Below are 10,687 nucleotides of genomic sequence, written 5' to 3' on the forward strand. Positions count from 1 at the left end.
GACACAACTTCCCAAAACAAGCTGTGGGGAACAGAGAAATGTCCCACGGGTGACGAGAGACTGCTTTCAAACTCACTTCCTGTCACTTCCTTACCCCTCTATTTGGGCTTGTTGACCTGCTTGAAATTCCTCCAGCCACATCATGTACACACCTGCCTCAGGGCCTTTGCACCTGCCAGTTTTTCTACCTCAAATAACCTCTCCATCCAGGTGTGCTCAAGAGCCACTCCTTCACTTTACATGGTGCTCAGCTATATAGCGCTTCCACGGAGAAGCTGTGCTGGACCATCCTCTGTAAAACTGCCCTCCAACCAATCTCTCTCCGGACATTCTGTCCATTACTCTTCATTGTGCCTTAAGCATTGCTGCTGGACATTGCTGTCTTCCTCTCCCACTGGGATGAAAACTACACGAGAGCAAGGAGCTTGGTTCCCTGACACTCAGGCATGCGAAAAATGGATGAAAATCAGGTCTGACAGAGAGTTGGGTGAGGTTAACAGTGTGGATCGGTTTACATTCTCTTCTGGAAAAAGGGCACCCTTTCCAAGAGGAACCCTACTGTAAGAGACAGGTACGATTTGGCCGAGATCCTAATGCTCATCTTTCAGGAACTATGATCAAATTCTACGCTTCATGACAAGTTATACAAAAAACAGCAGGAAGCACTCTAAAACTCTGCCTTGGGATGGGGCAGGGCTCCGCCTGGCCTAGCGTGTGTGAGGCCTTGGGTTCAATACCCAGCATCACACACACACAAATCAAAATTGAAACTGAAAAGCAAGGTGGAGGGAGGGGACAGGAAAGGCAGAGGAAGGGAACTCAAAAAAGAATGACGATGTGCTATGTACAGGGACCAGCACCCAATGATGAATCTAATCATCGTGGACTGTAAGTTTATACTAATCAGAAATAAAAGTAGGAAACTAGAAAGGTAGGCGCACATGCCTTCACAAGACTGGAAGTGACGACGCAGCACATGCCAGTACAGCCTGCCGTGATGTGACGGGCATCACCACTCACTGTGCAAAGCTATTATCAAAGGCAGGATGAAACCTCTGTGATATGGTCACAGATTTTAGGGACAAGATTTTTCAGAGGCGTCTCTGAAGACATGTGTGGGCCAAGTGAAGCCTGTCCCTTCCAGACACCTATCAGAAACGTCTGCATCTCACCAAGGGTCCCGCACCACAGTGGAGCCAACGGCCTGGACTGCATGGGCCCCCAGGGAAGGGCTGCTCCCAGTGCAGCTTCTGAGGCTCCTGGGGTGACGGAATGGGAGAGGTGAGAGAATAAGGAAGCGACAAAGCTGGGGTCAGGCGGAGCCCTTACTCTGCCGATGGCAGTCAACGAACTATTCAACCACTCTAGCACATTTATTTATACTCGCAAAAGAAGAATGTCAACTTGAGTGCTGCTGCCTAGCAACCTGTCTGCCTGGCTGGCCTGGCTCCTTGCCTTCTCGGCGCTGGAACAGCTTGTTTACCTGGCTTGTTTTGGGCTCTCTGTTTTCTGGGCTGGCCTTGCTTTAGTCCCACACATGTGATCCATCTCCGGCTTCAATGGCTCCCTACAGCTTGAGCTCCAGACAGTCTGATACCACACTGTCCCATGGCACCGGGGTTTGTTGATGAGAGACCTCCTCCTCAGCACAGGGAAAGGGACGTTGGGTGATTCCTGCAGCCACACTGGCTTCAGGCCCTGACAGTAGAATCCCACTCCATTTGCATCTATGTACGTCTTTTTCTCACTGCAGATTTCCGTTTCAAGCAAGCCAACAGCTAGTGGTGACTACACCACCAGGGCCTGCCTGGCCTGTGCACAAGCACCAGAGGCAGCACCTTCATCAGCTGGGAAGCCTGACTTGCTAGTAAGGAGACTCCTGTGACTCCTCCGTCCCGGAGGCTCCAGCGTTGCAAGCCTGAAGATTTTTCTTTAGGGCCGCCTTGCTCACAGGTGCATTGCTGGCTTCCGGTCATCCTCCCCTGAACCCCAAAATGAAGTCCCACCTCAGTGACACAAACTGCATTTTCTAGCTGGAGGCTGCTTTTCCTCTTTATCAGCTAATCTTCACAATCCTTTAAAGTAACAGGAGTTACTTCCTTAATAGAAGAACCGGACCTGCTTACTTAGTTCTGTCCTTCAAAGCAGACTAAGCAGCGGCTCGCTCACATTAATAACAGGTCCACCATTCAAAGCAGGTTTAGAAGCATGGGGTGGGGGAGAACACTCGGGATACTTCATCACAAGCTACACCTTCCGTTCCTATTTCCTCTCTCCCTTTGTCCTTCCACCCTACGCACTTTCTTTACTTCACTGGAATTGGTCCTGTTCTGCCACCAGCTTTACAGTGAGGGAGATCAGACATCCAGCGGGTGCAGCCTGAGGAGTGCAAAGCGTGTAACAGTGAGAATCTATGCAGGGGGCAGGGGTGAGAGAAGGACCGTTGTCCTTCCTAGCAAGAGCTCAGAGAGCAATGGAAACACTCCTACATTTGCATATTAGCCAGGCTGATGGCACACACCTGTGGTCCCAGCACTAGGGAGACTAAGGCAAGCAGACTGTTGCAAATTCAAGGTCAGCCTGGGCAACACAGTGAGTTGAAGACCTGCCTGCACTGCATAGTGAGACCCTATCTCAAACCCCTACAGCCAAGACAAAAACAAATGCACATATGACGTCCCAAAAGTGTCCCACAGTCTAGAAATATTATTGACACTATTGGTGGCATCATCTTCATTCAACAGGCTCCTTCTATGACTATTAGTGCAGGGGATTTCTCAGTCAAAATGAAGGTGACTGTGTCTGAAAGTGCCCATAGGAGCTCCTGGCCAGGACCTGAACAGCTCAGTCCCACCGAACCAGGTATGGTTATGGTGTCTGTGCTCCAACCCTGAGGAAATCCGCTTGCTAAGGGACTACAGGTCAGAGAAACAATCAAAAGTAGATGTCCTCAGGGCATCCAGCAGGATGTTGGTCTTTTTCCTGGCTGGTGCCAGCATAGTTCCCACTGAGTTCACCAATATGCCGCCTTCCCAGCCACCTGCTCAGAGAAGCTTGCCAGGTGTCCTCTCTCACCTGAGGACACTGTCTCTCCAGAATGTCCAGGGAGATGCATAGTCCCCTCACCCTCACCCTCCCCTTCCCTTATCCTCCACGGCTTAAAACTCTGTCCACTCACCAAATCTTCCCAGGTTTGTTGTGGTGACTGGCCCAAGAGGCTAGGAAGAGTGTTCTGGAGATCTGCTTCCAGTCCAAGAGGTCCGCTTCCAGTCCAGCAGGTCTACTTCCAGTCCTGGAGATCCACTTCCTGTCCTGGAAATCCGCTTCCTGTCCTGGAGGGCTGCCTCCCAGGGATGCAGGAAGCCCTGAGGATGCCCTGAGCCGAGGCGGGGCAGCCGGCTAAGTAGTCCTACCTGGGTGGGTGGAGGACAGGAGGAAGGGAAAGCTAAATCAGAGGCAGAGAGCTAAGTTTAGTGGCGCATGCCAGACACAGACGCACAAAAGGGCTGTGGGAGCAGTTGGGAGGGGCATCTTGTGGCAATGCTGCTGGTCACAACAGGAATTGGTCCAGGGGGGACAATAGGTGGCTTTTATTACCACGTGGGGGTTACAGATTTTTAGTTCTAGAACAATAGTTAATGTGGAGAACCTGAAGGAGTGCCTTCTTCCTCCTCTAAGGACATGTAACAAACAAAAGAAACAGGGTGTGCTCGAGTGACAAGTGAGGCAACAGGGTCTGGGGACAGGCGGGTGGGGAAGAGGAGGAAGAGCCTGAGAGCCACCTTCCTGCAGGCAATCCAGAGGCCTGCCCCTTGGTGAAATGGCCAAGGGCAGGGGGCACTGGGGCAGGCGAGGACTGTCATCAGATGCGTGAGTCACCCCTCACTGCCCCCTGGGCTGAGACCATGCCCTCCGTTCCCGAGAAACCACACCCTGGCACCTGACAGAGCCCACCCTGCTCAGTCCCCCTCTCTCCCTCAGGAGCCTGTTTCCCTCTCACCCTTCAGAAGTGTGATCACTTGTGAAGGCCACTCTGCAAACCCAACAGCCTGCAGCCCCCACCATGGCGTTTCAGCAGGGAGACATCTACACTGAAAGGGCTCACGGGATTCCGTAACAAACCTCACAGTGTCAGGTGGTGGCTTCCCTCGGCATGCCGAGCACCCTGTTAAGAGGGCCTGAGAGTGACTGGGCTCTCAGCAGAGGGGTGCATAGGGTAGAACTTCCCTCTCAGCCCCCACATTGTGAGGCAGGAGGTAGAGCAAAGGCAAATACACAGGAGAGAGATGGAAGGTCAGACGGGAGAAACCGGAGCAAAACGACAAGGTGAAAACATCAGGAAACCAACCGCAGGCCACCCTGTCCACCCGAGGAGGCCTAGACATGTAGCAAATGACAGATCCACGACCCTCACCTGTGTCCAGCCACACGTGCATTGTGGGTTTGATCCCAGGTGGGCTTCAGCTACCATGACACTTCCTGCAGAAACCTCCTATCGCCCAAAATGCCCTCGCCTGACTAACGGGGGATGGTGAGTCAGGTGCCTTGTCAGGCCGCGACTCTTGTCAATCCTCGGCCACAGGTCCTCCCGTAATCCCCGGATCTCCAGAGGCCCAGTGCCTGCCCCTCTTGGGGCCCGGGCTCTTTTCACTGGGCCACTCACAAGAGTGACTGAGACTGCAAGCATGTCTGTAGATGAAGCAGCAGCCAGGTTTCTGATGTGTCAGCCCTGCTGTGGAGAAGTACACTTTGTCTCAGGAGAAGGAGCCTGGCAGGCATTGCTGCCCCTTCCTCCTAAATGCACACCCACTGAGAGAAATCTCTCCTGACTTCTGTTTCTTCATAGGTTAATATGAAACGCAACTGGGTCAAAACTATATGTCAACACTTCATGGAAAAAACTGGTTGAGCCTAGAACCCGGTGCTCAAAGTGTGGTTCCTGTTAGCATCCTCTGGGAACTTGCCAGCCCTGCAGGTTCTTGGTCCACTCCAGATCTGCTGACTGGGAAACTCTGATGTGGAGCCTGCACACTGTGTACTAACAAGTTTCCAGGGGACTCCAGTGCAGGCTGCAGTGTAAGAACCACTGGGCTAGCAATCTGTCCCAGGGGTTAGCAACGCTACCTTTTTCCTCTGGCATTTCTGTTAGACTCTGAGAGTGAGGGGGAGGTTTCCATATGTCTGTTGTAGATAAATAATTAGAAGTACACAGCTTGAAGAGGGAAAACATATGAGATGACAAATGGGCACACAGGGTAAATTATCAAGGGCCAATCTAAGTCTCAAGTTTGATTAACTACCTTAGGAGGATTTATCTTTGAATAGCCAATACATTGATACGCTCAAAAGTGAGACACAAAGAATATGCACCTGTGCCACTCCTACCTGCCTAGTACCAATGTTCCTTCCAGAGTCAGCCATGTCATCAGCCTTCCAGAGATATGGTATAAAAAGACTTTTTATGTTATCTATGTATATATTTATCAATGGTACTAGGGATTAGACCTACGGCCTCTGGATTGAGCTACCTCCCTAGATCTCAGCATTATTTTTTCTCACTAAGTCACTAGGCCGGGCTCAAACTTGAAATTCTCCTGCTTTGGCCTTTCAGAGTGCTGGCATTACAGGCAAGTTCCACCATGCCTGGCTAAAAGATATTTTTATCTCGAGTTTTTCTTAAATGATAGTTGTAGTTTGTATCATAGGCTGAGAGGTGGGGCTTTAGGGAGGTAACTGGATCATGGATACATGACACTCATCAATGGATTGGTCCACTGATGACTTTATAGTTTAAAGTGATTTGGGAGGTGAAGCCTGACTGGAGCAGGTGGGGGGGGGCGTAGCTTGGAGGGGATCCATCCCCCCCCTTCCTTTGATATCTGTCTCTGCTTCCTGAACCAAGCCATGCGTTGTTTCTCCTCTGCCATGCCACCCTGCCTTGAAAACAGACAACTATATACTGCAACCTCCACATACTGTGAGCCAAAATAAATGTTTCCTCCTTTAAGTGGTACATGTATCTCAGCAATGAGAAAGGAACTAAGACAGGAGGGTATTACACACAGTGTTTCACACCTTGTCTTTTCACTGAATATGTTGTGCAGCCTAATTCTTAACACCTAGCAGGGCTCTGAGTGTTTAGAAACACACAACCATCCACAGTATGGTGTGTGTGCTGCAGGGTAAGAGGATCAGCACGATGCCTATGGATTTCCTAGTGAACCTGCAGTAGGGGAGTCATCCTCAGATTTTCTGCAGGCAATTCTCGACAGGCCCTATTAGAATTCAGTTTCACAACACAAGAGGTGACAAGGAAACTCTCAGCCAAGTAACTACAAGATGACATCCATCCCCGATGACTCAGGCATTGCAGGACACACAGTAAAGAGCAGCTTTAACATGTAACACAATGGGGTATTATTTGACCAGAGGAAGAAAAAAATTTTGTCATCGGTAGAAAAATAGATGGATCTGGAAATCGCTGTGTTGAGTAAAATAAACCAGACTCAGACACATATATCACATGTTGCCCTAATATGTAAAACTGGAAAAAAATGACAAGAAAGTGGAAGATAGACTATTAGGACAAGAGAAAGGGAAGAAGGATGAAAAAGAAGAGGTATAAAGGCAGGTAAAGGGGATACAAACATGATGAAAATTCATTATGGTATCCACAGTGAAACCTCCTGAAACGTGTGTGGTTGGGGGGCCAGATGGGGAGGTGGGAAGAGCTGGTGTGGAGCGCATCTACCAGGGCGATTGACCTGCACGGCCAATGTGCATGAATACAAAATCTGGGGAAAACTAACAAAAAGTGAGATGTCTTAGAAGTTTTTAACTAGAAAACTAGTAACTATGATCACATCTTATCTGTGAGAATTAACAAAATTCATGGATGGACAAGAAATATAAAGAACCCTTACTACTTAGTACAGCCAATCTCCAATGCTTTGAATCAAATGTATAAAGCAGAATAAAATAATATGTATAAACTCTGTCCTTCTTCTAGCTTCCACTAGGATAACATTTCCTTCAGAATTATTTCTGTTCCATCTGTCTTGCAGTACCATCAGTAAGATATCTTTTTCCTCCCTGATTTTTGCTAGATTTTTAATGAGGTAGCATTCAAATCTAAAGCATGAGGGCTTCAAATATATACAATAAATTTATTAAGATAGAATTCATGTACCCTGCAATTTATTTTATTTTACTTTCTTCTCTTTTCTTTCATTTTATTGGTACCAGTAATCGAACTTAGAACTTGCACTTGCCAGGCAAGTACTGCGCCACTGAGCTTTATCCCCCGCCCATGTAATTGAAAGTATAGAAACCAATGTAATGTTGGTAGAGCCACAAAGTCGTGCAGCCATCTCCTTAGTGAAGTTTAGAGCACCTTAACTGCCTGGTAAAGAAAGTATGTACTCCTTCACAGCCACTCTCCACAATCCCTGTACCCACCCTGGGCAGCCACAGTCTGCTTTCCACCTTTGGATAAGGGTGCCTTTTCAAGACTCATCAGCACTCTCAATACAGAGAAGGAAGCCAAATTTTCAAGATAAGTCACCAGAAGTTATCTAAATTGCAAACAAATACATAAAGAGCAGAGGAAAGAAAGAACAAAGCAATCAAGAACTATAGGATAACAGCAAATGGTCTGACACATGTAATTGAAATCTCAGAAAATGAAGAAATAGAGTAAAAATCAGAGGAAATATTTCAACAGTGGTCAAGAATTTCCCAAAAGTAATGAAAATCACCAAACCATAAACCCAAGAAACTCAGAAAATCTGAGCACACACATACAATACAAACAAAAAGAATCAAACATACCTAAGGCACACATATTCAAACCACATACTGAAAATGTAACATAACGAAAAACTCTTAAAAGCTATTAGAGGGGGAAGGACAAACACATTACATATGGTGAATGAAGGTGAAAATTAAAGCATACACGTCATCTGAAACAATGCAAAGCACTGAAACAAAAAATGATCTCTTAAAAATACTGGAGGATGATATGAACAGCTATTTTAAAGAAAACAAGGCACTGGCAGCCACTTCCTGATTTCCTATCATCTTGTTTTGAAGCCCTACCATGCTTTTGTTCTTCGGTTTTGATTGGTCCTATCCTGTTGTGGTTTATTTGACTATTATGTGTGATGGTATGGACAACTTTTTTGAGGAAAATGAGGCTATTACAGTAGCCACTGTTCATTTCCTGTTATCTGGTTTTGAAGTCCTGTAATGCTTCCATTCTTTTTAACGGTTTTATACTATTTTGTTATGTTTGATATTACTGTGTGTGAAGGTATGCTCAACTATGAAAAGAGACTAGAAAAGAGACATTATGATAGCCACTCTTGCTATCCTGTTGTCTTTTTTTTTGTGAAATCCTGTGTTGTTTGCATTGTTCTGTTCTGATTTGATTTGCTGTGTTTTGTTTTGTTCTCTTTAAAATAAAAAAATTAGAAAAAAATAAAAATTCTTCTATGTTTTGCCATTCAAAAAAAAAATACTGGAGGAAACAAAAACTGTCAATCCAGAGTTATCTACTAATGACAATACTTTTCAAATATAAAGAAGAAATAAAGACTTCTAAAAAAAAAAAAAAAAAACGAAAACTTGAGAGAATTCATTACTGGCAGACTTGCACTATAAGAGATGTTATAAGAAGTTTCTCCAGAGCTGGGCAGGGTGACAAACACCTGTAATCCTAGCACTCGGCAGGCTGACGCAGGAGGATCGTTAAAAGACCAGCCTGGGCTACAAAGTAAGCTGAAGGCCAGCCTGAACAATACAGTGAGAGTCTCTCAAAAAGACCAAAAAAGAAGAAGCAGAAGCAGTTGTTGTTTCCTTCAGGCAGAAGGAGTATTTCACACAGAATATGGATCTAATCAAATAATCTCAGATTTCCAGAAATGGTTAAAATGAGTAAACATGAAAAGCACTTTGAAAGTGTTTAATTGCTTTAGAAAGTAATTGTCTGTTTCCAGGAAACAAAATAGTAGTAACATATTGTGGATTTACAGGATATGTTAAAGACAAATGTGTGATAACAACCACAGTACAACTAAAGAAGAACCTGGAGCATGCTATTCTAAAGTATTCATACTATACACGCAGTGGTATAACGTTATTTGAGTTAATGTGAGGAATGCTGTATGCTTAAATACTACTGCAAACACTGGAACAAAAACTACTTTTTAGGAAAGGAGTCACTGTGGAGGCTCCCGGGAAGGGCGAGGCTGGGCCCCCAGGCACTGGGCAGCCAGGTGCGCTCCTGATGGAAATGGTGCCCAAAGGGCCTGGCCTCACGCTGCACCGTGGCCTGGCTTCCTCAGCAGTCTGGGCAGGGCTACCTGGGTTGGTGGGACTCCTAGTGACTTCTGACACAGATTCCCACGCACTTCAATCAAACGAAATAGAAATGGACTGGGTTATGATACACAGTGATCCAAATGCCACTGGCCAGGGGACAGGAGCACTCCATGGACTGCCATCTGACTGCAACAGAGGAAACAATGCAGTACTTTCAAGGGTGGAAAATGCTGCCAAATGAGATAACACGGGCAATGGACTACAGGCAAAACACAGGGAGGCCGAGGTGCAGCTTGCTTCAAAGGATACAGCAGAAAATGTTCTGGGGAAACACCAGGAAAGAACAGGGCCCAGGTACACTGAGATCTTCAGAAGCAGCAGGAGTGAAATCAAAAGATTTTTATGGTCCACCAAGAAGACTGCTGGGACAACTGGGCCATATGATAGACCAGGAGGAGCAAGAGAGGGTTATTACGGAGCTGGGCACGATAGTTACGGAGGATCTGATGACTATGGTGACCATAATAATTATGGCTACGGAAATGATGGCTATTGTGCCAGAATGAGAGACGGAAGAGGGATGAGAGGCCATGGCTACGATGGAGCTGGTGATGCAAGTTCAGGTTTTCATGGTGCTCATTTCGTATATGAGAGGGTTGGTTTTTTGAGCAACGGAAAAATGACATTGCTAATTTCATCTCACCACTGAATCCAACGAGAGTTCCCATGGATACTGAAGCAGATGGAAGGGCCACAGGAGAAGCAGATGTAGAATTTGCAACACATGAAGTTGGCATGTCTAAAGATAAAAATAATATGTAACACCGACACACTGAACTCTTCTTGAACTCTTCTGCAGGCGTCTCTGACACGGCAGGTTTGGCAAGGGAGGTTACGGCAGAGATGGATGGCTACTCGGGGAGGATATGGATCTGTTGGAAGGATGAGAATGGGGAACAATGCAGCAGAACATATGGTACTCCTGACATGACCACAGAAGCGGAGGCAGTGACAGTCACTGTGGACAAGGTGGTGGGAGCGGAGGTGGATGGCGTGGATGTTCTCAAGGCACAACAGCAAGACAGAAGTCCTAAGAGCAGCATCTGGTCCACTGGACTTCCTTCCTTCCAGATTCAATTTCTTTTGTATTTTAAGGACTTTATAATGACTGAAGGAATGTGTTTTCAGAATATTCTTTGGTAAGGATTGTGATGCGAAAACTTGTTTTCTGTAGGTTTCATTTGTTGCATACTCTGAGTTAAAAATAAATTTTTAATTCAAACCACTGATGTTGATGTTCAAACTACTTTTTATATATATCTAGCTACTCTTATGGTGTGCTGCCTTCCTAAGATTTGGGTTGATA

The 10,687-nt window shown here is 46.4% G+C and overlaps 1 protein-coding gene and 1 pseudogene across 1 annotated transcript in view; one reads left to right on the forward strand and one right to left on the reverse strand.

The window, feature by feature from the left end:
- Window positions 1–10,687, reverse strand: part of Mylk (myosin light chain kinase) — a 274,928-nt gene that overhangs the window by 220,179 nt on the left and 44,062 nt on the right. The window contains exon 2 of the mRNA XM_063225097.1: window positions 3,179–3,413. The gene's annotated coding sequence lies outside the window, so the exon portion shown is untranslated. The remainder of the gene's footprint in view (window positions 1–3,178; window positions 3,414–10,687) is intronic.
- Window positions 9,431–10,598, forward strand: LOC100713896 (heterogeneous nuclear ribonucleoprotein H3-like; annotated as a pseudogene).

This window comes from Cavia porcellus, unplaced genomic scaffold, assembly GCF_034190915.1.
Source record: "Cavia porcellus strain 051 isolate PalLab524CR breed Dunkin Hartley unplaced genomic scaffold, mCavPor4.1 scaffold_15, whole genome shotgun sequence".
NCBI classification, from domain to species: Eukaryota; Metazoa; Chordata; class Mammalia; order Rodentia; family Caviidae; genus Cavia; species Cavia porcellus.